The 27,550-nt window shown below is 48.5% G+C and overlaps 1 protein-coding gene across 1 annotated transcript in view; it reads left to right on the plus strand.

The window, feature by feature from the left end:
* The window catches only part of TXLNG (taxilin gamma), a 290,841-nt gene that overhangs the window by 104,553 nt on the left and 158,738 nt on the right, over positions 1-27,550 (plus strand). The gene's annotated exons all lie outside the window — the stretch shown is intronic.

Consider the following 27,550-nt stretch of genomic DNA (forward strand, 5'->3'; position numbering starts at 1 on the left):
TCGTCCTGGACATCCCCCGACACAGCCACATCTCCGGCCACCTGAGAGACCTGCACTGGCTCCCCGTCAGCAAGATGATCACGTTCAGACTCCTCACCCACGCACACAAGGCCCTCCACGACCTGGGCTCCAAGTACCTCAACAACCGCCTGACCTTCTACGCGCCCACCCGCCAGCTACGATCGTCCAGCCTCTCCCTCGCCGCCGTACCACGCATCTGCAGAGCCGCCGCCGGGGGAAGATCCTTTTCCTACCTGGCAGCCAAGACATGGAACTCCCGCCCGATCCACCTCCGGCTGACCCAGGATCATCTCTCCGTCGGGAAGCTCCTCAAGACTTGGCTCTTCGAGCAGAAACAATCCCCCACCCCCCCTCCCCCCCTCACCCAGCGCCTTGAGACCCTCCTGGGTGAGTAGCACGCTATACAAATGCCCATGATTGATTGATTGATTAATGGTTATATCTGATTTCCATATTAATCAGTCAATCTCCCTACCGTCCTTTTTTCCCAATCCCGCAGCTCATTCGGAGAGGTCTCTCAACTCCTTAGACCTTAAAAGAGTGCTCAAATTCTATTTGCAGGGTACAAAAGGTATAAGGAAATCGGATCAATTGTTTTTGAATTATGGTGCCATGAGAACAGGTTTCCCAGCCTCCAAAAGATCCATTTCAAGATGGATCGTGTCCTGTATAAAATTGGCCTACCAGTTGGCACATAAACCCGTTTTTGTTGTCTCCTAAAGCACATTCCACTAGGGGAAAGGCCGGCCACAATAGCTTTCTTGCATGATGTTCCAATGTCAGAAATTTGCAAGGCAGCAACCTGGAGATCGGTGAACACTTTCACAAGGCATTATTGTCTAAAATCCGATTCCAGGGTAGATATTCAAATGGGCCAGGCCTCCTTGAGGAATCTATTTGGATAGTAATATATCTATCCAAGCTTAGTTATCTGAGTTGGTTGGTTAATTTACAGTTTCTGTTTCCTTTGCCCGCATGGGGATGATGTGATGGGGATGATGTGAGGCTCGCTATTCTATTCTAGTGCTTATAACTATTGATGAGGATCCCCTGGGAGAGAAGGATTAGTTACTTACCTGTAATCCTAGTTCTCTTCCAGGGGTATCCTCCTCAAAGTCATAAGCAACCCTCCCGCTTCCCCGGGCAAAGGATCATAGTATTTTTAAAGGTAATGTCAACTCTTTGTGTTATGGCTTTTGAGTCACCGCAAAGAACAACTGTATAACTGTCACCCCTGAGGCATGATGGGAAGTTGGGGGTCATGACTGCCTTAAAGGCCTGGTGCCAGTTTATCTCTATGTTGCTATGAGTTAGCTATGTTTTCTGCAATGCAGCCTGGGAGCTCTCTATGTTTTCAGTACTATCTGAGAGTTTGTGCCGATTTCTAAGCATTAAAATAGTTTTAAAACCTGTTCTGCTGTTGTTTTTCCCTGTTTCTAATGTATTGTTTATGATAAAATGGGGAGTCCTTACAGCATTATTCCGCTCTAGTGTGTGTAAGACTGCATCTTTTTAAAATTTTATATATATATATATATGGATGTACATATATATGGAGATTTTTCAATAGTGCTCGCTCCACCCGCAACTTCCAGCCGGATTCGCACAAGAAGACGAGGCAGACCCAACTTGGTGCTATACAACACCACCAAAATCCTCACGAAGCGTTTCGGCAGATCCCTGCCTTGATCACATGACAACATGATCGTGAAGCAAACACCCTTTTAAAGTGCCAGTGCAGTTATAAACATAAAAGAAATATTTACATGTGCTGGGTCTGTCTTTCTTTTTCAGATTACTTCAACATTTCAGTTTCGAAATAGCTGTAAAATACAGTGTATAACATCAGTGATATATAAGTAGATAATATTTGTAAAATACTTTAAAACTAATTGTAAAATACAATTTGGAAGCTATGCGGCATATGAGTAAAAAAGATTATTAATAACTGTCAAATAAATTTTTTCCACAATACTTGCATAAATGCATGCTCATATTGGCAGCCTTATTCAGTGTGACCCACATTTTTCTATTAATTTGTGCGCCCTGCCACTACCATGCCCATCTCTCAGCTAATATCACTGAATGATACCTCAAGTACATGTATATTCTCAAATATTTTTCTTGTGCTGTGCTTCTACAAAGGAAAACCCACTAATTCACCCTATTGGTGTCTTATATATGAAAAGTGCTTAAAGTGCATAACTACAGAAGTGCAAACAGAACCAACTGTCATATTTTCTTCACCCTTATATGATAGTATTAATTTATGAGTACTATCATAATATGATACATTCTTTATCAATAGATTGCCTTATTTCAATCTCAGCTAATAGTTTTCACAGTAACTCCGGAGCGCAGGCTATGTGGACAAATTACTGATTTTACCTTAATCAAGAACATGATTCCCACAATTAACTAAAAACATATTTTATGTTAAAAAAATCCTTTAAAAACTAATTCATGTCTTAAATAAGTTACTCTAAAATCCATATATTATAAATATATATAAATAGAGAAAATAAATAACCAATTGAAATCATTCTCTAAAATGTATCGATTAATATCATCTTCCTCTATAATACGTGACCTTCCTAAAATTTCTTGGTTCAAATTGAGCAAATAGACCATTTCTGTAAACTTCATATATTTACACATATAAACCTATTTTTAATCTTTTGTGACCTGGCTAAACACCTCATTTAACTTTCTCATTCTTGGTGTTTCTGCTGTATGGAACTATTATTCACATAGTAAGTCTTGATTGGAATATACACGTGTTCATGTTATTGCAAAGCGCTAGTCTAGGTATATATGCAAATCCTCACCCTTGTTCAAACCGTTGGGCTGTTTACTATCTAATAGTAATATGTACTGAGTCTCTAGACGACGCAGCATTCCCTCCCTATCACCGCCTCTTCTTTGAATTGCGATATATATGGAGATACGTATATGTGGGGCACATATATGATTGTGTTTCCGGGGTCCTGTGCATGGGCGTGAATAATCTAGTGCTTATGACTTTGATGAGGATACCCCTGGAAGAGACCTAGTATTAAGTAACTAATCCATGCACAGCAGGAGAAAAAGGGGGACTGTATCAGACAAAAAGGGGGGCACATGGTGCACAGAGGCAGGCAAACGGGAGGTGTTTACAATAAGGAGTGCTAGCCCACTTGCTAACGTGTAGTAGGCCTGTGGAGGTGTAGTGGATGCAAGCAACTCAGTATTGTAAGTGGGGGTAGTAGGCAGAATATAGGGGGGAGAGAGGAGGAGGGTGGTCAAAAGAGTCAGTAGATGTTGTTTGCCATCTCTAGCGTAGCTGCTAGTGGCTTGGTCAAGTTTTGTAAAGGAGACCATGACGACCCGCTGTCTACCTTGGAGGAGCGTTGGTGACTAGCGTCGGAGTCTGTGTCTTGGTCAGCAGCATGGATGGATGCCGCAGCTTCAAGGGCCTGCTTCCTCTTGTGGATCACCTGCGCCAAGTCAGGGGAACGCGGTGATCGTCGCTGCAGGCATGCCCCCCCTCCCCAATGGTTGCACCGGCACTCCGGGACAGAGCAGCCCAGTCTGGGGTGGGTGGCGAGGGTACCAGCCCCAGTCTGTTGTTGGTTCAGTGAAGAAGTAGGATTATTCATTGAGAGCCACTTGTGGGCGTGCTGGGAATAGCAAAGAGTATTATAGGTGAAGCTCTTGCAGTTTATGCTTGCCATGTTTGAATGTAGCTCTCTGGCACTGCACCACTTGTGTGTAGTGTCCACTATCAGGGGGCTGTCAGTGCGAGAAGCACAGAGTATAGCGCCTGTGCCTGAAGTGTAGGAGTTTGAGGACCTCCAGGCACAGGGGACCCTGGCAGAGGTCGACAAACTGGCACCCTCTGCAAACTGTCAATTTAAAAGAAGGCAATAAGATGTTGGATGGCGTGAAGGATCTGAGCTAGTCTTCCATGTAGGCCTCAGCGGTGGTCTCCAGTGCGAGGAGTCTGGGAAGATACAGCAGATCAAAGGCACACAATCGCAGAGGGTCCAAGCTCTACTCTGGTAGGTGGAACCAGGTGTGCACCCGAAGGTGTTCCTGGGCACCACTCCAATGAACACCCCCCCTCTCTTCCCTGCCACTGACCATGGATTCCCGCAGAGCAGCGGAGTCAGTGAGTACAGCTGGGGCCGCACTTTACGCGTCATTGCAGTCCTCAGGCCAAGCTGTGCTTGGGCGTACTCGTGTAGCAGCTGGACCAACAGGGGAAAAAAACCTTTTTAACCCGTAGCTCCCTTGACCTGTTGGCCACGGCTCCCCACTTTTTTCGAGGGGGATAATAAGCCCGGCTTCCGGAGAAGCTGATGAAGGTATTCTAATGAAATAAATACGCCAGGTGTTTCGAATTACTAAGTCCGTGCCTCCAATAAAATATTCCTAGTTAGTTCTTTGCCCATGCCTTTTCTTAGAGAACCCTCTCACTTTTTTATCCCACTTACAGTACTAGATAGCACGCCTATGCATGTAGGCCGGATTGCCAACGTGTTTCTCCACTTGAAGAATATTTGCTTGCACTTCTAATTCTACCCATGTCATACGTTCCAGCACACCTGTCTCTGCAGGGTGACACATGATTTTTTTAACCCAAATGCAGCTTTATTTTAGCTGTCTCCTCACTAAAATTGCCCCCCAATTCAATGCAAGCAAAATATATTCCTCAAATTATTTTTTAAATATATAAACGTATTTCTTTCTTGCTTCCAAATGTTGGCATTATGCCGTAGATGGTGTTTTACTTTCCTGTGCTCATGGAGAGTGCAGGCCTGTCCGGAAATGTATGCGCACTGGAAGAAATGTGAACTGGAAGAAATGTGAACTGGAAGTTACCTATGGTTCAAGTACACGTGTCAATACTTCATAGCACTTCGGCCTGAATGCAACTTTTGGCGGAGCAGGCAGCATGCCACCGCCGCGTCCCGTACCGCCTAGAGTCACTGTTGCCACCCGCCAGATTACATGCAATTTTGCGGTCTGACGGGCAGTGTGGCTGTCCTGCGGCAGTGCTGTTTAAAGGCTCATTGCGAGCGTTAAACAGCACCACTGCGGGACCGCCAGTGAACGGTAAGGAATGCACCATGTCGTGCATTCCTTCCCGTGCACAAATTGTGGGTGCAAAACTGTTGTGCCACCCAGTGCATGCACCCCCATGCACAGAGACAGGAGGTCCCCCCTTTCTTTCCTCACCACCAGCATTTACAGGGAGGAAGAACCTCCATATCACTGATTTTACCACACAAATTGAGGAATTTTCCATGGAACAGCCTTTGTATAGCATTACGGGTGATGTCCATATTTGTAATCCAACTATTAATTTGGAAAATGGTGATCTTAATGTACCATCTGTGGTAAATAAAATTACCCGGACATAATTTCTATACATTAATAATGAAAAAGGATAGCTCATAAAATGAGAGGCAGAGTCCGTGGTATCTGAGTCGAAAGGGCTTTAATGTAAATGACTCGAGTCACTGAGAATCGGGTTCCATCACCACTAAGGTTCAGGAAGGGATATCTAACGTTTTATTCACATCACACATTATATATAGTAAAACCATACAATTGTTATGAATAGAGAAGGCGGTACACTCCAGGCGGAGCAAGTGAAAGAGAGAGATAAGAACACAAGGGCGTGAAAGAAGGCGTGTAAGGAGGCGTACACGTGGGTGTTCACTAGATGAGTCATAGAGGTGTCATAGGTGGGTGGATGCATAGAGGAAGTCTGCAGGGTCAGCAGAAACTTTTACCCTACATGTGTGCACAACTGGTCATGACGTGAAATTGACGTGTAACTGGGGAAGCTGGGGGGAGCTGACTTTAGCACTAGAAGAGGAGTCTGGAGTCTGGGATGTCAGAACGACCTACACCTTTTGGCATATCTGGTATCTTGTGTTTGGAGGATGTATTGTCTGAAGTAAAGGTCTCTCGAGCAAAGGCTGTTCATCACTAAATGCTAGTGCGTGCATATATTTCTTTGTGCATTGCGTGGGGGCCATGGGCTTCTATGGTAACGGGTTCAGTAAATCACTTGAATGGAGACAGGAAGGCTAGGCCCTATGCTCTGCAGCCAGAATATGTTTACCGCTTTCACTAGACTGGAATGTGTTTTCGCGGAGCTGAACAGATAACTGTAGGCAAAATACCGTCTTGGCAGGCAGGCCAGGCCGGGCACCTTTCGGCTGAGCAGGGAGTAAGGGAGAGGTCAGGGATGCATACCTAAACTGCAGCTTTCAGAGTCAGAAGAGGCTCGGAGCCTGAATTCAGGGTCTGGCTCGGCTGGGCCACAAAATCGTGTTCTTCTCGATATTTAAACGTGTACCATGTAAATGCATTGGCAACGTAGGCCTCAGTGCAGAATTAACGTTTCATTCATGGAAGGCCTAATAACTGACATGCCATTATTAGACGGAAGTGCAGGGGCATTATTGTGACAGGCACGTGAAAGGAGTTACATGATAACTTGGACATACATGGGATATAGGTTCGTGGATAGGGTGCGAGTGGGGGGGACACACTGACCACATAAAATTCCTTTTTCCTCATATCCATACAGAGGCTTTGGATATGCCCTTATGTAATAACATTAACCACTCTCCTACTAGTAACTCGATGAAAGTTGGTCCTAGTATATACACCAGTAAGTTCAAATATTTTGACGTGGAACATCACCGGGATTAAAAATCAGATTTGTGATGATGACTGGCTGCAAATGCTGGATGGGTTTGCGGTAGTACTAATTCAAGAAACATGGTGTACTGAGCCCTTTTTTAGGAATGGCTACCAAACTATTTGTACTAATGCCAGCCCATCCAGGATGGGAAGTACAAAAGGTGGCTTAGCCACAGTAATCGCAGTTACCTCACCTCTGACATTTATCGCAATATTATCAGCTTTTGTATTTTTATTCGAAAGGAAACCAGGCCTTTGTTGTAATAAACTTTTACAATAATATTTTTGATAAAACAAAAGAGTAAGGTTATCAAGCTATTAGAAAGTGATTTGGACCTTTTCTTGAAGGGTGTGGAAGGGGACTACATTTTAGTTTGGACGCTGGATTTTAACTGTGTTAAATGTGACTTTGAAGTTGGTGAACCCTGTGGGTTTTGTGATCACTTTTACACACTTTTGTAGGACCAATGCCATCCTCAAACATAGATCACTTTATCATATCAGCCAATTGTAGTGATCTGGTTGAAAAAGTTCTGATAAATATCCGTATTTCTAGTGATGGTCCCCCCTTAATTGTGTCATTAAAACTAAACTTGTCACCAAAAGTATGGGGTAAGTCAGCGGACATCGACATCAACATCCAAGGGAATAATGGTGTTTCGAAAAAATGGTCGGGTGTGAATCCAGGTACATTCATGGAAAACCTTACAGGGAAAACACAAAGAGTCTTCGAAACCTGTTGGATAGTTCTTCCTAAAAGGAGGAAGAAAGTTTGTCATCTTAAACCTAGATGGTTCAACCATTAGTGTTCCAGGTTGAATGGGGAATTGAAATGAGCACGTAAACAAAAGCCAAGAGATCCCAAAAGGATTAGCTCTGTGATGAAAGATTACAAAAATTCTCTGATAGAAAGGAAAAGGGAGATTTGTGAGGGGGCACAGGAGAAATTAATTCGGGCAGCAGAGTTGAAAGACTCAGTTCTCTTTTGGAAAACAATCAAATACCCGTACTTTAAAGAGAACAGTGCAGTAAAGATTGATATTGTAGTACCTCTGGAAGATTGGGTGTCATACTTTGAGAGTATCTTTAACCCAGATGCTGTAACAATAACTGACAGTAAAAAGGGAAACTTTATATTAGTGGAGCCCGTCAAATCATTACCAATAACGCCGGATTAAAGCCAATCAGCTCTTAAAAAACAGAGCTAATGGCAGAGCTGCGGGCTCGGATGGAGTGCCCGTCCATTGATGTTTTTTAGTATGATATGGATTTCTGGATACCAATTTTACTGAATGTTTTTAATGCTAAGCTGCCGGGGGGGGTGTAGTACCTGCTACATGGGTTGAAAGTATTATCGTACACATTTTCAAACAAGTACTTACAATGCAACGGTCTCGCCTTTGCAAAAGTTAGAGCTATTGGCATTGTAAATGACAACATTTTCATTTATGTGTTGGATTTGAAAACAGATAAATAAATGGCATTTTCCTTTACAATGCCAATAGCTTAATCTCTCGCAAATGCCACACACACAGACCCACACACACAGACCCACACACACACAGACCCACACACACACAGACCCACACACACACAGACCCACACACAGACCCACACACACACAGACCCACACACACACAGACCCACACACACACAGAGACCCACACACACACAGAGACCCACACACACACAGAGACCCACACACACACAGAGACCCACACACACAGAGACCCACACACACAGAGACCCACACACACACAGAGACCCACACACACACAGAGACCCACACACACAGAGACCCACACACACAGAGACCCACACACACAGAGACCCACACACACAGAGACCCACACACACAGAGACCCACACACACAGAGACCCACACACACAGAGACCCACACACACAGAGACCCACACACACAGAGACCCACACACACAGAGACCCACACACACAGAGACCCACACACACAGAGACCCACACACACAGAGACCCACACACACAGAGACCCACACACACAGAGACCCACACACACAGAGACCCACACACACAGAGACCCACACACACAGAGACCCACACACACAGAGACCCACACACACAGAGACCCACACACACAGAGACCCACACACACAGAGACCCACACACACAGAGACCCACACACACAGAGACCCACACACACAGAGACCCACACACACAGAGACCCACACACACAGAGACCCACACACACAGAGACCCACACACACAGAGACCCACACACACAGAGACCCACACACACAGAGACCCACACACACAGAGACCCACACACACAGAGACCCACACACACAGAGACCCACACACACAGAGACCCACACACACAGAGAGCCACACACACAGAGAGCCACACACACAGAGAGCCCCACACACAGAGAGCCCCCACACACACAGAGACCCCCACACACACAGAGACCCCCACACACACAGAGACCCCCACACACACAGAGACCCCCACACACACACACACAGAGACCCCCACACACACACACACAGAGACCCCCACACACACACACACAGAGACCCCCCCACACACACACACACAGAGACCCCCACACACACACACAGAGACCCACACACACACACACACACACACAGAGACCCACACACACACACACACACACACAGAGACCCCCACCCACACACACACACACACACAGAGACCCACACACACACACACACACACACAGAGACCCCCACCCACACACACACACACACACACACAGAGACCCCCACCCACACACACACACACACACACACAGAGACCCCCACCCACACACACACACACACACACAGAGCCCCACACACACACACTCAGTCCCACACACACACACACACACACTCAGTCCCACACACACACACACACACTCAGCCCCACACACACACACACACACTCAGCCCCACACACACACACACACACTCAGCCCCACACACACACACACTCAGCCCCACACACACACACACACTCAGCCCCACACACACACACACACACACTCAGCCCCACACACACACACACACTCAGCCCCACACACACACACACACTCAGCCCCACACACACACAGCCCCCCCACACACAGCCCCCCCACACACACACACACTCAGCCCCCCACACACACACACACACACACTCAGCCCCACACACACACAGCCCCCCCACACACAGACAAAAAAATTGGGTCTCTCCTACCTAGGAGGTGGGATTGTCTTTCCAAGGTACGTCTATCACATCTCATCTTTCCTTTATAAAGACACTGCAGACCTTTCTGTTTTGTTGACCCAGCTCCTTAACTCCATTTATCTGCTATTTTTTTAGATTGTTCTAGTCAGTTAGCGTCATATGATCTGTTGTACATGCAATACAACACTATCAAATCTTAGTAAAAGATTTGGTTGCAATATGATCACACACACACTTGCTTCATGATTTTGCAATTATTCTGCATGTGTGAAGGATGATTATATAGCGCTCTTTGAGACCGTGTCGTTAGAGACGAGTGACAAGCCATGTTTCTAATTTCTTTAATATTAGAGAAGCCTCATCTGCGATGTTATGGTTAATGAACTGGTAGCGAATGAATGAGTCTCTGTGCTACTGTACATGCTGTACTAATGGAAGATACACCCCTGAGTGGGGGCTGGGAGGCTGGGTGGCTTAGGGGATTGCATTGGAAGCAAAATCAGCTTTACAGTTGTAATTAAGAACTTGGACCTGAGAAATGTGCAGCTGAAAAGTCAACAGTGCAGGAGTTCGGGGCAATGGACTTTAAATAAACCTCAGCTGTGTAAGATAGCGTGGTGGGCTAAGCCCCCACTGCTGTGATCTTGTACATTCTGGTTTGGCTCACAGCAGACCCTCGAGGAGCAGCCTTCCGATTCTGATAGTTTTTGTGATTGGTTTGGAGTAATGGTAATCAAAAACAACCAGTATTTGTAGCGCCTTTAACTTACAAGCACATGTGACATGTCTATAGTAATGGTTTGTTTCACAGCACTCACTCTGAAACTGAGCCTGACTGTTAGAAATGAAACTGTTCCTGGCATCTGAACAGACTTTCGGCTACCAAGAATGTTTAAGGAGGTATTATTGTGTGTATGGGGAGGTGGGGGTGACGATGGGGAGTTCACGAGCCGTATTCCAGTGCCGAAATACTTCTCATTTACTCTAGGTTTGCCCATGGAACACAGCGCCCTGAAAACACCAAACGTAGTGCTGGTAGGCGCTATGAGCTCTCAGGCCCCTCAGGCATACAAGAAGAAGTTTTAGGAACTATATAGCTCAAGGGCAGTGCGTGCGCCTATGGTTGTCATTTGTAACCTCAATGGATCGAAGCAGACTCTGCCTTTCATCCTTCTCAGGTCAATGAAATGAGAACACTTGAGGTTGGTAATTGTTACTTCTGTTCTAACGACGCTGATACCCGGGACATTATTACTGTTGGGAAATGCAATTTATTTCTGTTTAAAGGCAGGTGATGGGATGCATCTCGCAATCCCCTGCCCCCACCCCCCACCCCCGAACACCCCCTCACACTACAATGCAGGAGGTGGGCAGAGGGTTATCTTCTGATGTTGCACGTCAGTAACCAGGACGGATGCGCTGTGATACCATGCAGTGCCTGCCACTCTCTCCACTGCTCCCCCCTGCCACCCCCACCCCCCTCCCCCCGCCCCCACCACCACCCTCCTTTCCCCTGGCACCTTTGCTTATCCTTACAAACACTCCTGCTCTGCCCCATTCGAAATGGGAGGGGACGGGGGCTGCAACGTCTTCTAGCTGACTAGACCGCTCCGCAGGTTTGCACTCCTGCTGTGGAGATCTGTGCACATTTGTATCTCCCTTGACTAGATTATTCTGTCATCCTTCTGAAGTGGATACAATGAGACCATTTACGACTGCGTGTGGTTTTATGAATCTGCAAGACTTCCGTGCAGGCGATATAAAGGACACTGGCAAATTGTGGACCAACTTCACACCCCCAGAGGCAAAGGCTGCCCTGATCGGGAGATGGAACCACGGACTTCCCATCAGGACCCAACGCTGGGTTCGCCTGGAGACGGCACAGCTGGCAAAGGGTGGGTGACGCCTTTGTCCGGCCCAAGATTCGCACCCATAAACAAGGTCGGATTGGGACAGAAGACAGCTGGCACCAAAATAAACATGCCTCCCTGTTAGCGAATCACACAGCTTAAAAAAGTGACCAAAAGTTGCCCAGGTGATCGAATTGGGGCAGTTTTAAATCTATAAAGACACGCTACTTCTGTGTTTTTGCAAAGTATGGGAGAATGTCTGCATGTGTGCTTTCTGTAGGAAATGTGTGCAGTAATGCAGTAATAGCAAACAAATGAACAGCAAACCCCGCCACCAGACCATAAAACAGGACCACAAACAGCAAAAAAAAATACTGCCCACCTATTGCCCTGTCAGACCAGCCCTTCTGGCACAATTTGACCCTGCCAACCACATTCTTTAGGCTGGGATTCTTGAGACCCATTTGCCTAGTGATAAAAACACAACCGCACGCCACGCACCGCATGGAGGTGTCGGATAGAGACAGACAAAGTTTACTGCGTGACACTTGTCCGCTAGCGCCACCTGGCGGTGAACTTGTCCATGCGACCGCCAGGGTAATGTGCCCTCTAATCTTTTCCCTCCATCGAGGCGCTGCAGCCCAATTGCAAACGACTCTGCTGTCCACAGCCAAAGATGCGCCCAGGAGAGCCGCAAAAGGCTTATGCGCAAAACGCGTTTATGATGCCCAGCGTCAGAAGCCACCTCGGACGCAACTTGCAGTACACAGTTTGTGTGAGCATGAAGTAGTGGTGGTGTCTGTGTGTGTGTGTGTGTGTGTGTGTGTGTGTGTGTGTGTGTGTGTGTGTGTGTGTGTGTGTGACTGAGGGGGGCAATGAATGGGTCACATGGAAGCAACCCAATCAGGGCTCTTTTTGTTGAGGATCACAGTGCGCAAGAATACCCAACAGTGTCTTGCGCCGCACATACGAGCAAACCCCACAAGGACATCAAAGGGTTAAAACGAGCACTTACTGGAGGACTAGGCAGCTTATCTACTGCCGGGGGTGGTCGGGCAGAAATGGCTTCAGCAAAGCGCCGACATTTTTGGATTCGGGGCGTGGTTTTCATTCTCTCCTCTTCCCATTGGCTGGAATGTAAAATTCCAGCCAATGGAAAGAGTAGCGAAAGAAAACAGAAAGTAAAAAACACCCCCCCGAATCCCATCTTCAACGGAGTGATGCCCCTCTCCTCCAATGGCTGGCCCGTTTAGGAAGCCAGCCAATGGAGAAGAGGGGCGGGTTCAAGCCCCCCACACTGTAGACATATAGTCTTGGAGCGAGACTGCGCAAGCGCAGCCTTCGCTAGTCCGAAACCTAAAAAGGGGTTAAAGGGAAAGCAAATTGCTACCCCCCAATATTTCCTCTTGATTCCACTTCTAAATTGATGGGCTGAATAAGGCTGGAAAGGCTTGAAAACTGGGCCAGCGATAACAAAATATTAAGAGGTGCAGTATGGTTTCAGAAGGGGTATTGGGACGGTAGAACAATGTCTAAACTTAGAACTATTAATAGGGAAGTACACATTATCCAAGGAGGGGGTGCCACATTTGTTTCGTCGACCTCACTAGCGCCTTCGACCTAGTCAAGCATCACAAACTATGGCAAACATTGAAAGTGCTAGGGGCCCCTATCGAAATAATTACATACTTATCCCAGATTTATACTTTTCTAACCTCCAGGGTATAGTTTGATAAAATGGGGGAATGTACTCCGGATTTTAAGGTTATGTGTGACTTGAAGTTGAGATATCTAAATGCCATGGAAAATGAGAGAGAAAGGGCTGCCACCCAAAAGCAGAGCGGGGTTTCTTATTGTGAACGCCCGCTCATGAGGGGCATGCAGTTATAGTTAACGCTGGTAAGAAATATCCAACACAGATTCTATTTAACCAGGTTAAGGATGGGTACATTACATTATTTAGTAGCATTCCCCAGAACGGAAAAGTGGTGTTACAAACTACCAAACTGTCCGTGTGATGGTAAATCCTCACAATCTACGTTGCATTTTATTCGTTTTTGTAGTTTTTATAGGGATATCCGGAAATAAGTTATAAAAACCCCTTTTTTTAATTAAACATGCTTTTTAATTATAAATACGCGTTTAATTTTGTCTGTAGCCTGGAAAATGTGAAAATCCTAAATACTTTTTATTCGATTTGTACAACTTTCAATTAGGAAAGGAGTACGCACACTTGGATGTATTGTTATTTGAAAATCTGGGTGACTATCCCTAATTTGTTTTTAACTTATCTATAAGATGTGGCATTATGCACTTTATGTACCTTTATATGCATTAACACTTTATTTCTGGATGTAGTGTCTCTGAACAGCTCAGTGTTAACTTCGATCCGTCTCCAAATTTCTATGTTTATATTTAACGGCATTTTGTATCATGTATTTTATATGTACTTGCATTTTGTCTTATCCTGCTACCCCTTGGTCTGATGAATTAAAAAGTGTTATTCTTTATAATTTAATTATGATGTTATCTAGGAATGTTTTTTATTCCTGTATTAGTATGCTTTTATGGTGTTTTTTTTTATTTTACACCGAATAAAGCTGATTTTGACTTTGACCTCAATGACACCTCTGGCGTTGAAGAAAGTCATATTATGCTTGGGAGTTCCTCAGGGCACCACCTAGCATATTGCAGACCTCAGACTGCTGTGGGGCCGCCAGGGAACCGGCAGTTGTGGTGGTGCAATCTCGGTCCGACCGCCAAAGTCCTAATAGGGCGGTCAGACTGCCGGTGCTACAGTGGCTGTACTGCCACAGCCGTGCCCTTGCGAGTATGGCGGTTCTCGGACCTCCAGACTCGTAATCAGGCCCTTCGTGTGTTTGAGAGACAGAACTGCCTCACTTTCCTAATAACTTGCATTGGTGCAAAATGCATTTGGAACAAAACTAAACTATCAACGTGTCTTACAAAATGAATCTGGATTCTTCTACTTACTTGGAGGTCCTCTCCCTCGACATGCCATCAATTAAGCACTTATTTTCCAGCTTTAGGTATGTCACTTGCAAATCATAAACATCATGTGTTTAAGTCTAATTAGTTTAACTGAAGCCAAAAAACCCTTTAACATTAAATACATTAAAGTGCTTGGTGCTTGGCTTCCCTGGCTAGTTTTGACGGCTCACAAATTAGGAACCACTGATGTAAGGTATCACCTGTAGAACATAGGCGAAAGTAACATCATCCTTTTAGTGTTCTCTGTAGTAGCCTCATCTTTTCTTTGTACTTTTCTTATCTCACCATGAACTTTCTGTTGTGTTTTGTTCCATTAACCCCTTCACTGCGGCGGCTATTCCGCCGCAGTGCTAAGGGGGCGGGGCGGCCGCATGCTGGTGACGGAACCGCTCCGTCATCAGCCGCGGTTGGGCTGTGCTCATGACGGAGAGGTTCCGTCATGGCCCCGCCCGCTCAATAGAACGCCCAGCGCAGGCGCGGCGGCAGAACCATAACGGAACCGCTCCGTCATCAGCACAGCGCCACCGCAGCTGATGACGGAGCGGTTCCGTCATCAGCATACAAAGGGTTAATCTTCCTGTTTTCTAACCACCCGGCCTCCTATCCAACCTGTGCCCTGTTTAATCATGACCTGCTGCTCTTTCTTTCTCTTTATTGAGGAAAATACCTCTATTCCTCTACTCTTGCTCCCACAATCTCCATTTGGTAAATGTTTCCTTCTTGCTCCTTCTAGTCTGCTCCTCTTCTCTCGATCGTCTCTTGCTATTCTCCTTCATATATATACTTCTCACCCTTCTTTTCAGTCCATCCTTCCAGTCTTAAAATGTGTTCATCTTCGTTCATCTCACAGCTGGCCCCCCTGTCCTTGTTCATGCGTTCCTCTCATTTACATCCCATCATCTCTTCCGATTCTGTATCTGTCCCTCCCTCGTTTGCTATTTCTGCCACTGCAGCAGCTCCTTATCCAGAGCTCTCTCCCCTGTCTTGCCTCCTGCTGGCTGCCAGACGCAATCTGCTAACTGTGTGCAGCACTGTGAACAGTGGTCTGTTAGGAGAGTGATGCCAATTGATATCACAGGGCCCTAGGCACTATGAACATCCTTCAGTCGTATCTCTTTAGTTATGCTCCTTTAGAACCAAACTTCATTTTACCACATTTGAGATTTAAAGTTACAGCTTCCTTACTAAATGTTCATCGAGGCAGACAATTATAGTTTAATGGAAAGTTTAGTTATCGACTGACTCGCAACCTTTAAAATGCTAATGATGCCTTAAAAGTGTCCGGGTCCAACATTAAGCCGTGGTTTTGACAGTGCTGTTTATGGCATAATTAAGGGTATCTTCGGAAGGTGGAGTGTATTTGTCCACTAATAAAAAAAAAATATGTTGAATTAATTTAAAGGACACTTAATCTACAGCAAACATTTAATCTCAAGTTTCAATATTGTGAGCAAGATGGATTGCACACAAATGTAATCCTTTAAGAAGCACTGTTAAACCTTTGTCTGACAACACTGGCTCAAGAGCCTGGAAAATGTACATTAGGTGCACAGTATGAAACCGTTTTTTTAATTTGTGAATGGCAGAGGTAGTGGTGACTCGAAGCATTTAGGCTTCACAAACAGTCATTCTTTGCCTTTTTATTTATTTATTTTGAGATTTTTAAATAAGATGATTTAATGAGGATTGATCAAATGAAGATTGGTTTGACTTGCTTTCTCTTTTTTTTTTTGTACCATTTCTTTATAAGAATAAAAATAAATGCAGAGCATAATACATACAATCCATGTCCGTAACACACATGTATCTCCCAACATGTTACATAGCATACAGCAATACCACAACCTACAGCGTGTCCCATCTGTGTTAAGAATGTCCATGGAAACCTGGCTAGGCCTCCCACCAAGTTATGCAGGGTCATTAAGCCTGCCCATAAATACATAGGCAAATACCCTTTGCTATTCCACAACTCATCACGTATCCCTCACTATAGACCCATGTTAGTGTAGTATTATAGTACGATAGCGTGCACCAGGCCAATAGTTGTGGTCTCTCAGTTGTCCTCCCTCTTGGTGCGGCAGCAACCGTGTGAACTCCACTCCGCTTCACAATGAAGAAGATTTTCATGCTGTAGTCATTTCAAAGCCTTTGGGTCTGGCTGACACAGAGTACAATATCTTATTGGGGGCTGTGGTCAGGTGCATAACCGAGTTAGTATATTGCCCACTCCCTTGCCCTGCTCTTAATTAGCAATGTAGTATGCCCAGTTTGTATACAGCCAGAGATATAGAAGGTATGTTGTTTGGGCTAAGTAACATTGTGCCCACCCCCATGCTGTATTGTGCATCTGTTTTCAAAGTCTCGACCGCCCCAGCAATTTGGCAATCATGGTGAGTAAGTAGAAAGTGAACGGATGGGGTAAAGTAGTAATGGGGTGTTGTTAGACGGACCGGGAGGGTCGGCCGAGATTACGGGGAGAGGTCTCCAGGGAGAGCCGTCTCCAACGACTGTACAGATAAGTAACTTCCCCCCCACAGACGGACACCACACAAGATTGAAGGTTAACGAGACTTTATATGCACTTCTTAGGTTACGGTGATATAATACAAGGAGGTCTGGACTCAGGGGTCCCCTCGGTTCTGATCTCTGGTTGAGGAAAAGGGTAGCGGGACAGTCTTAGTTACCAATGAGTTCAATAGCTCTCAATCCTCGAGCTCGGCGTGGTTGCTGATCGGGCCGTGGAGGAGCCAAGCAGGTCCCGAGATGGATGAAGGGTGGTCGGCGGGCCGTGGAGAAGCCAAGCAGGTCCCGATATGGATGAAGGATGGTCGACGGGCCGTGGAGAAGCCAAGCAGGTCCCGATGCAGATGACAGTTACAACGGTCCGCGGCCTCGCCAGCAGATCCGGACGACGGTGAAGGATGAAGGTTACGACGGCTGTGGCAGCGCCAACAGGCAGGATGATGGTGCACAGGACAGAGCTACGGCAGCGCCAGTAGTCCGTCCAGGATGAGTTCTTCTTTCGTCTCTCGACTCCAAGATACAACTGCCTTCCTGTTCTGGAGCTGCCCCAGTTATAGGGCTGGCGTGCTTTGATGTCCGGACCCTCGCACTTGGAGGTCGGGAGGTCCGGGATGAGGGAGTCCAGACACCCAGCAGGGGGGTGGAGCCAGCGCCCGGGGAGGCGATGGGCGAGCGGCACTGGCCGGGGGAGAACCATCGACACCTCTTTCTCCCATTGACTGGCCAAGTAGCTCGCTCGCCTCCTGGGTGGAGGGTGGTGCCGGAATGTCTGAGGCCGGGCTAGGCCCAGGGTTGAGGTCGATCGGGGGCCAGGCGGCCTCGTGGCGAAGTGTCCAAGATGGCGGCCCGGGCTGGGCGCGTGGGTCGGCCGTGGATCGGACCCACGAGGTTATCATGCTCGAGGGCAGGTGTCCCTGAGGGGACGTAGGACGTGCAATGGTGGTGTGTGGTGCTTGTATGACTGGCTCGGGCTTGGTCGAGCCGGGGGAGAGCGGCCCGTCATGTGGCCTGTCCAACATGCGTCCCCCCCAGCTGAAGGCGGGGAGAGTTACCCATCCTCTTGGGGACTCTCTTCGTCGAGGCGGAAAAACCGGGACAGGCCATCCGCGTTGGCGTGGTCAGACCCAGGCCGGTGTTCAACGGTAAAGTCCATACCTTGCAAGGAGATGGACCAGCGTAGCAGTTTTGGGTTTTCCCCCCGCATATGCATCAACCACTGCAGGGGTCGGTGGTCAGTCTGCACCCGGAAGTGGGTGCCAAAAAGGTAGGGTCGGAGTTTCTTGAGGGCCCATACCACAGCGAAGGCTTCCCTCTCTATGGTGCTCCAGCGTTGCTCCCGTGGTAGGAGTCTCCGGCTGATGAAGGCCACCGGTTGATCAAGGCCTTCGGTGTTCACCTGGGACAGGACCGCCCCAATGCCCTGGTCGGAGGCATCCGTCTGGACGACGAACTCCCGGCTGTAGTCTGGGGCCTGGAGTACAGGAGCGGAACACATGGCGGCCTTTAGCTGTTCGAAGGCCGCTTGACACTCTGGGGTCCAGTTCACCTTCTTGGGCTGATTTTTCGACGTGAGTTCGGTGAGAGGCCCCACGATGGTACCATAGTCTTTCACGAACCTTCGGTAGTAGCCCGTGAGGCCCAGGAAGGCTCGCACCTCAGTTTGAGTGTTAGGGGGTTGCCAGTTCTGGATGGCGGCAATTTTCAGTTGAAGAGGGGCCACTAGACCGCTTCCCACTTGGTGTCCGAGGTAGGTCACTGACCCTTGTCCAATTTGACATTTGCTGGCCTTGATCGTGAGGCCAGCTCGCTGAAGGGCTTGCAACACTGCTTGGAGGTGGTGGAGGTGCTCGGTCCAGTGGTGGCTGTACACAGCGATGTCGTCCAGGTAGGCGGCGCTGAACTCTTCGAGCCCCGCCAGGACCTGATTGACGAGCCGTTGGAACGTCGCTGGGGCATTTTTCATGCCGAAGGGCATGACCGTGAAGTGATAGTGGCCATCGGGGGTGGAGAAGGCAGAACGTTCTTGTGCTCGGGGTGTGAGGCCGATCTGCCAATATCCTGCCGTTAGATCGAAGATGCTGAGGTAGCGGGCAGCGCCCATTCGGTCGACCAGTTCATCTGCCCGGGGGATGGGGTGTGCGTCCGTTCTGGTGACTTCATTCAGGCCCCGGTAGTCGACACAGAACCGGAGTTCGGGTGTGGTTCCGGGGGCGGCTGCTTTGGGGACCAGTACGACCGGGCTGGCCCATGGACTGTCGGAGGGCTCGATGACCCCGAGCGTGAGCATCTTAGTTACTTCCGCCTGGATGCAGGCCCGTACCCGATCAGGTACGCGGTAGGCCCGGTGGCGGATAGGAGGGCTGTCTCCGGTGTCCACATCGTGCACACACCAGGAAGTGACACCTGGGGTGAGGGAGAACAGGCTGGCAAACCGTGATAGGAGGGCTTGGCACTCTTGGCGTTGTTCCTGGGAGAGGGTCTCCGAGAGTCGGACCCCATCCACGGAGCCGTCTTGCTCCTGGGTCCGCAAGAGGTCAGGGAGAGGCTCGGAGTCGTCCTCAACCCCGTTGTCTGTGGCCATCAAGAGGCTGAGTTCTGTTCGTGCAAAGTGGGGTTTCAGTCTGTTGGTGTGGAGGACTCGGAGCGGATTCCGGGCGGACTCCATATCGATCAGATAGGTGGCGGGTCCCTTGCGCTCGATTACTTTGAAGGGTCCCGTCCATTTGTCTTGGAGAGCGCACGGTTCTGTGGGGGACATTACCCAGACCTGTTGCCCCGGCTCGAATTCAATAGATGAGGCGTTCTGGTCATACCATCTCTTCATGTCCTCTTGACTGGCCTCTAGGTTGGCTTTCGCTAGGTCTCTGAACCGCTGGGACTGGTTGCGGAGGGTGAGGAGGTACCGGAAGACATCTGGAGGACTCTTGGCCGGAGGCAACTCCCAGCCTTCTTTGATCAGGCTGAGTGGCCCCCGTACTGGGTGCCCATAGAGCAGCTCGAATGGGCTGAAGCCTAGGGACTTCTGTGGGACCTCCCGGTAGGCGAAGAGGAGGCACGGCAGCAGCACGTCCCACTGGCGACGGAGGGGTTCTTCCAATCCCCCGATCATCCCTTTTAGAGTGCGATTGAACCGCTCAACAAGTCCGTTTCCTTGGGGGTGATAGGGGGTCGTGAAGCGGTAGGTGACCCCACACTGTTGCCAGAGGGACTTCATGTATTTGGAAATAAAGTTCGTGCCTCTGTCACTGACGACTTCTCGGGGGAACCCCACACGGGAGAAGATCCCCATCAGGGCCCTGCCGACCACTGGGGCTGTGACGGTCCGGAGAGGAATAGCCTCAGGGTAGCGGGTGGCGTGGTCCACTAGTACTAGGATGAAGCGATGGCCTTGTCTTGTACGTGGGTCTAGGGGTCCCACAATGTCTATTCCGACCCTCTCAAATGGGGTCGTGACTACGGGAAAGGGTTGCAGGGGGGCCTTTAATTTGCGGCCGCTCTTCCCACTGGCTTGGCACGTGGGGCAAGATCGGCAATGCTGGTGCACATCGTTTCTCATTTTTGGCCAGAAGAAGTGGGTCACTAGGCGGCTGTAGGTTTTATCTTGTCCCAGGTGCCCTGCCAGGGGGACATCGTGGGCCAGATTTAGCAGGAAGTCTCTAAAGCGGAGTGGCACCACTAGTACTCGGTTGGCCCCCAGCTCGGCGATTCGTTGCTCGCTGTACAGTAGGTCATTGTCCCAGTAGACCCAATGAGTTCCGGAGGTATCCCCTGCGCTTTGGGCGAGCGCTTGTTGTCGGAGTCCCTCAAGGGAGGGACAGGTCTTCTGCTCCTGACGAAATTGTTCTTGTGTGGGCCCCCCTTCTTGAGCCCACTGGTCGAGATTAGCAAGGTCGGAAGGTTGAGCAGGTTCGAGGGGGATGCCCTGGTCGGGGGTCTCGGCGGGGGCGACCGGAGGCGGAGGCGCCGGCCATTCTGGTTCTTCCGGGTGATGGTTGGCACGGGCGGCCATAGACCGGGTGGTGACGCACGCCCAGTCTGGGACGCCCAACATCCCCAAGTGTTCTTTTCGCTCCACGGCTGCCCACGGGGAGCTTTCCAGGTCATTTCCGAGGAGGCAGTCCACGGGGGCGTCGTCTCGGACCGTTACTTTCAACATGCCGGAGACCCCTCCCCACTCAAAGGGGACGCAGGCCATCCGACACAGACTCTCCGAGTTGTCGGCTGATCGTACAGGGCAGAGAATGTTCGGTAGATATTGTTCTGGGGTCACCAGATGACAGCGGACGGCTGTCACACTGGCCCCGGTGTCTCGAAGGGCTTCGGCCCGTTGTCCATTGATGCTCACCCATTGGCTGTACTTCTGGGTGTTAGCGGGTAGGGGGACCCGCGGGACCATGTCTCTTCCCCCTAAGCACGCGAGAGTCATGGCGGCTGGCTCCCACCCTTGATACTCTTGCTCGTCTGTTTCTGGTTCCTCGGAGATCTGTTCTTCCCCTAGTGCCGCGGCGGCCACCTGGCGGGGTCTTGGGCTCGGATACTGCGGGCAGCTTGGGTCATTTGCATAGTGGCCTACTCGTTGGCATCGGTGACATGTAACATTGGCTCTGTATCCCGGTCGCGCCGGGGTGCTGCCCCGGTTGGCCGGGGGGGTGGTGCTGGTAGTGGGGGCGGCCGGAGTGTTGTCTCTTCCTCGTCCTTGGCCCCCTCCTCCTCCTCTGGATCGGTGGTGACCATTGTTGTTCCTGTTCTGCTCGTAGGACCCATTCCGGCCCACTCGGGTGATCTCCCACCGGTCAGCTTCGGCTGCGAGCTGCCGGGGATCGGTTAACTTGCTGTCGAGGAGGTGTTGGCGTAGTTCAATGAAGCAGTTGTTGGACAGATGCTCCCATACCATCAGATTGAACAACTGCTCGTAGGTCGTGACGTTGTTCCCTCTGATCCAGCCTTCGAAGGCTCGGCTGAAGTACGTTACATAGTCCACCCAAGTTGTACCTGGAATGCGTGTGCAGTCTCGGAACCTCTGACGGTACATCTCGGGCGTGAGGCCATAGCGAGTGAGGAGGGCCGCTTTCATATGGTCGTAGGAGGTCATCTGGTGGTCTGGGAGCTGTAACAGAGTATCGCGGCCCTCATTGAGGAATTTGCCCCATAGGCCGGCTCCCCAGTCGGCTCTATCGATCCGGTGCGCAGTCATCGCGATTTCATATGCCTTAAACCATTGCTGGATGTCGTCTTCTCGAAAATATTCTCGGACCACATCCTTGGGGATGTGCACTTTTTTGTCCGTGGTCCCGGGGGTGGACGGTCTGTCGGGCACCCCTAATTCTTTATTCTGTTTGCGCAGGTTGATCTCGGCTAGGTTCCGCTCGTGCTCGTACGTTAGTCTTTTTTCCTCGAGCTCCCTTTGCCTCTGTTTCTCCTCTCTTTCTTCTCGGAGGCGAAGGTGCTCTAAGTTTATTTTTTGCTCGGCCAATTTGAGTTCTATGTCCATCTTGAGTCGGGCCATTTCAAGTTCGTGTAGTCGGGCTTTTTCTCTTTCTTGGATCTCGTCTTGCGAGAGACCCGTTCTTTGCTCTTCAGGGGCCGTGTTGGTCTTTTTCGCGGTGCTTTGCTCCGGGGCTTCGACATCCCCGGTCTCTGCCCAAGATTCTAGGGCATGCTTAAAATCGTCCTTGGTACTTAGTCCGGTGGTAGCGATACCTAGTTCGATGCAGAACTGCTTTAGTTCACGATGGCTGTATTCCTCTAGCTTTTCCATTTGGAACTTCTCAGTTGATCCGCTCTCTTTAGTCGACATTGTTGTTCGTTGTGGGGTGAGCTACTCTCTGTACGTTATGCGGTGATTCGGATCGCGCCGCTGGCCACCAATGTTAGACGGACCGGGAGGGTCGGCCGAGATTACGGGGAGAGGTCTCCAGGGAGAGCCGTCTCCAACGACTGTACAGATAAGTAACTTCCCCCCCACAGACGGACACCACACAAGATTGAAGGTTAACGAGACTTTATATGCACTTCTTAGGTTACGGTGATATAATACAAGGAGGTCTGGACTCAGGGGTCCCCTCGGTTCTGATCTCTGGTTGAGGAAAAGGGTAGCGGGACAGTCTTAGTTACCAATGAGTTCAATAGCTCTCAATCCTCGAGCTCGGCGTGGTTGCTGATCGGGCCGTGGAGGAGCCAAGCAGGTCCCGAGATGGATGAAGGGTGGTCGGCGGGCCGTGGAGAAGCCAAGCAGGTCCCGATATGGATGAAGGATGGTCGACGGGCCGTGGAGAAGCCAAGCAGGTCCCGATGCAGATGACAGTTACAACGGTCCGCGGCCTCGCCAGCAGATCCGGACGACGGTGAAGGATGAAGGTTACGACGGCTGTGGCAGCGCCAACAGGCAGGATGATGGTGCACAGGACAGAGCTACGGCAGCGCCAGTAGTCCGTCCAGGATGAGTTCTTCTTTCGTCTCTCGACTCCAAGATACAACTGCCTTCCTGTTCTGGAGCTGCCCCAGTTATAGGGCTGGCGTGCTTTGATGTCCGGACCCTCGCACTTGGAGGTCGGGAGGTCCGGGATGAGGGAGTCCAGACACCCAGCAGGGGGGTGGAGCCAGCGCCCGGGGAGGCGATGGGCGAGCGGCACTGGCCGGGGGAGAACCATCGACACCTCTTTCTCCCATTGACTGGCCAAGTAGCTCGCTCGCCTCCTGGGTGGAGGGTGGTGCCGGAATGTCTGAGGCCGGGCTAGGCCCAGGGTTGAGGTCGATCGGGGGCCAGGCGGCCTCGTGGCGAAGTGTCCAAGATGGCGGCCCGGGCTGGGCGCGTGGGTCGGCCGTGGATCGGACCCACGAGGTTATCATGCTCGAGGGCAGGTGTCCCTGAGGGGACGTAGGACGTGCAATGGTGGTGTGTGGTGCTTGTATGACTGGCTCGGGCTTGGTCGAGCCGGGGGAGAGCGGCCCGTCATGTGGCCTGTCCAACAGGTGTCCCCCCCCAAGGGTCTAAGGTGGAGAAACGACCCCCAGATATTTTCGTCTTTACCTTCGTTCTACATGAGAATCACAAGATCACTTCTAGGAGCACATGTTGAATTAAATGTACTTTGATATTTTTATTAGCATTGGCTACACCATAGATTTGTTTTATATTTGAATGTTTCCTTTCATTAGGGACAATCTTGCCTAACATTTTCATAAGGTGGGCTGTTATGTAAGCAGAAGTCACAACTCGTAACATGGTCTAGTGACTAGTCTATACAATATACATGTCCAGACCTTTTAAAGCCTTCATTTCTGTGGCTTAGTTATAATAGGATTTGAAAAGAAACCTTGTTTTTAATTCACTGCACCTAATGTAAACGGGCAGTGCACCCAACGGCGACTTGGGTGCTAGTGCCCCATAGATGCCTCTCCCTGGCACACATGCCTCAGCAGCTCCTCTTCGTTTATAGAGCATGTTTACTTAGAAAGAATACATATACCACCAGGTGCCCTCAGCACATTAAATCTTTGTCAGTAGTTTGAACCTCAGGGCGCTTAAAGAAATGTTCTTGGGTGTTTGCCCACTGCCTCCCAGGTGGCAGGTAGTCGTTTTTCACTGCCATCGTTATAATACCAGCCAGCTGAACAGAGCTCTCAACTCTGTTCCAACACAAATAAATAGGCATGTACACAAAATACGGACACTCTTGTGTCAATTATTTTCAGTGTTGAACCACCACCAATAAACAAGTCCTAGCATTCAGCATCATCACTAACAAATACTCTTCTGTCCTACCATACTTAACCTCTTTAATTGAAGGGCTTCTGCTCTCTTGAGTGACTGTGAAGAAGCACTACATGCCGCTCCAAATGGCACGTGTTCTGACTTCTTGGAGGAGGTCTTCTGGGAAGCTTCTTCTGTCCTGTGCTCCACTGGCTGGGCTGTCGTGAGCAGCATACTACCCCACACAGTCTCACGTCTCAAAATATAGCAAACTGGTTGTTAGGCCATTGAATAACAATCTAGCGATTTAGAGATAGGTTTATGGTTTACTGTTAATGGTATGCGTTTCCAAGGTGGTGTTTTAAATCTTCCTTACAAATGTGCCATGCCACTTATCAAACCGTCTAAAACGGAAATGCAAGGCAAGTAAAACTAGAAATCTCGAGAAATCTCCAGAGAGCCAATAGCTTGTGGTTGAATGTGCTACAAGCAAGAGGATGACAAAATGTTACTCTGGCACCTACAGAATATTTTGGGTAACCTTTCAAAAATAACAAGCTGGTTTAAAAACCCTTTGTTTATAGTTTGAGTGTACTGCCTTTAGCTGCTATATCAAATCCTCCTATCCTGGGTCATGTAGACTTAGTTGGCCTGCCAAGGAAGTACATTTGAGTGTAGGTCCTTATTAATCACCTACAGCTTTTTCATCACATGCATTTTGTGGAGCGCAACATCGGCATTCGCGTTGAAGCCTTGATCCCTCACTAGCTTTCACATCCTGTTCCTTTCAAGACTTTATTATCCAGTAACCCTGTGTTGAATTCTTGCAGAGATGCATTTGTATAAACATTCAGATGTGGACAATCTGAATATTATGGATAAACATTATTTTTTTGGGATGGCATACTTGAATAAAATTTGGAAGGTTAGCAAACATGCGCACTCGGTTCAGCCGGTGTACTCTATCAAACCCATTACTTTTAGTAGGCATGTCAACTTCACAGATCTAAAATACACTATCCTATTGTGGTTGCAATCCTTTTTGAGTTTATCTCCAAACTCTTACTTTTATCCTCCATTACATCCTCACATCTTCACATATTTGTGGTTCTTCCTGGTCCTCTCCAATTTTACAACCGTTGGACACCACATCATCAGTTAAAAGGTTTGTTTCCAAGGGAATGCTGGCACTCATTTGCTTTTAGTCTTCTCTCTGTCACATACTGCCTTATCTTTTTCAAATCCTCAGTGAAAACACGTGGATTTGCATTAATGAATGTAAAACCTAAATTCTGCTGCGTAGTAATATTTTTTCTCTTAATACTATTCTATGCCTGTCAGTGTCTGGGTGAGAACTGAACTTCTGCCTAGACTGTCAAAAACGTAGTAGTTTAATTTCATCATATCCTTCTGCGCATCTCGCAGATCATCAAGGTTGGCTCGTGGTCTATTGCTGAACTCAAAGCACTAGAGAAAATCCTACCCAGTCAGCATCCCCTCTCTCAAAATCTCCATAATCTGCTCTATTCATTCTGTTTTAATCCATATTAATCGTATTCTGGTCTGCCTGTAATGTGCATTAATGAACTCTAGAACTTCCAAAATACAGACTCACCCCTTCCACAACTAATCCTTCTAAGCAGTTATTAGACCATCTCTTAACTTCCTTCATTGGTTTTCCATGAGGAAAAATTTGCAGTTTAGATCTCACATCCGTTTTGGCAATCTGCATAATAATATAACCCCTCTAATTCAAGCTTTAGAATCTTTTTATCCTCGTTAAGAGGATCTTTGTGGAAATATATTTCCTTATACCCTTCAGGAACAAACCCACCCCTGTAAGGCAACCTCCATTGGTCTGTGTTCCTCTTCTGAACCTGCCCTTCCGGAACTTCAAAAAACATTTTCCTCACCAAAGCTAACCACACTTCCCCGCTGTGAACCTCTTGTCGAGCCTTAAAAATAAATTGGTGGCAGGTAGGTACAACACCACAAATATGTTGATAAAGGGTTGTCAGTGCACCACATTTCATTCATTGATTCATTTATAGAAAATAATCTACATTTTTTACACTTTTACTATGAATCCTTCTAAATCTTAATTCAGTTGGGGTGAAAAAGGTGTTGTCTGTCTGTCAAATCAGGCTCGCACCCTGATGTTTCTAAATAAAATCAGTCAAAAATACTAGGATTACCTGGGACATTTATTCCTGGAACACCACAAACTTTCCTTCGTCACTGCCTGTTTTTCCAAAACTACAATTACCCGGTGGACATTGGGGGTGTTGCCACCTGACCGGTATTCCTACCTCTTACAGAATATGGGTCTTGTCTGGGTCACGCAACCCCTTAAGCCTCACCCCTGCTCCTGAGTTATCTAATATGTTTAGTCAAATTGCTTAACCTCCATTCAGAGTACAGTTGGGGAATAATCATAATTGTGTAGGCTATTAAAGTCACTAGGGTATGTTCCCAGGAGAGGAATTAAACTGTGTACCGTGATCATCTACTTTGGCCATAATCAGTAGTGCACCTGCATGACC

Source organism: Lissotriton vulgaris, chromosome 8, assembly GCF_964263255.1.
Source record: "Lissotriton vulgaris chromosome 8, aLisVul1.2, whole genome shotgun sequence".
NCBI lineage: Eukaryota > Metazoa > Chordata > Amphibia > Caudata > Salamandridae > Lissotriton > Lissotriton vulgaris.